The sequence below is a fragment of the Tupaia chinensis genome, unplaced genomic scaffold, assembly GCF_000334495.1.
Source record: "Tupaia chinensis unplaced genomic scaffold, TupChi_1.0 Scaffold000539_1, whole genome shotgun sequence".
NCBI lineage: Eukaryota > Metazoa > Chordata > Mammalia > Scandentia > Tupaiidae > Tupaia > Tupaia belangeri.
The window spans coordinates 5,843,961-5,844,434 of NW_006160052.1; positions in this window are offsets into that span (position 1 = coordinate 5,843,961).

Here is a 474-nt window from a genome sequence, read left to right on the forward strand (position 1 = left end):
GCTCGGGGGGGGGGGGGGGAGGGGGTGGAGGTCGGTGAAGACCTCACAGAGGAGGAAGTTCCACCATGTTTTCACCCAGGAAGTTACCTCTGCCTGGAAGATCCTTCCCTTTCATCTTACCCTGTATGCGGCCAGCTCCCCAAGTCCTAGTCGCTCCGGGAAAGTTCTTGGCATTTTCCCTAGAGCTGTATTATTGTCTCCCATTGTAGATGTTTCTGTATGAGGGGCATGGCAAAAAGTTCGTGGAAAAGTGGGAAGACAGAATGAAGTCATTTTAGTACCAAAATATATTGAAACACGTGCATAGTTTTTTTTTTTTTTAAAATAGTACTCACTTTCCATGAACCTTTGGAAGACCCCATCATATGTCTACCTACCTCCTCTACTAAATTCTTTCCTTCTTTCTTTCCTTCTTTCTTTCTTTCTTTCTTTCTTTCTTTCTTTCTTTCTTTCTTTCTTTCTTTCTTTCTTTCT